Source organism: Gekko japonicus, unplaced genomic scaffold, assembly GCF_001447785.1.
Source record: "Gekko japonicus isolate JY-2015 unplaced genomic scaffold, Gekko_japonicus_V1.1 scaffold953, whole genome shotgun sequence".
Lineage (NCBI taxonomy): Eukaryota > Metazoa > Chordata > Lepidosauria > Squamata > Gekkonidae > Gekko > Gekko japonicus.
The window spans coordinates 546,302-546,531 of NW_015161979.1; the positions used below are offsets into that span (position 1 = coordinate 546,302).

Consider the following 230-nt stretch of genomic DNA (forward strand, 5'->3'; position numbering starts at 1 on the left):
CGGGGGGTGAGCATTGCCTGAAAATAAGTTGTGTTTCAGGTGTATAATTTTTTTTTTCTTGTCAAACCCTGGGGCTTGATCTGTTTCTTATTATGCATTTTTATCTGGGCCAGATTGTTCCCCCCCCCAAGGGCCAGCTTGAAACACGGGGAAAGACAGAGTCTTGGGGAAAGAGAAAGTTTTTTTCCTCTGCATATTTTTTTCCCCCATTCTCCCCCCCCCCCCTTCCA

At 46.1% G+C, this 230-nt stretch overlaps 1 protein-coding gene across 1 annotated transcript in view; it reads left to right on the top strand.

Moving 5' to 3' along the window:
- Positions 1–230, top strand: part of POLRMT (polymerase (RNA) mitochondrial (DNA directed)) — a 49,618-nt gene that overhangs the window by 3,323 nt on the left and 46,065 nt on the right. The window lies entirely within an intron of this gene.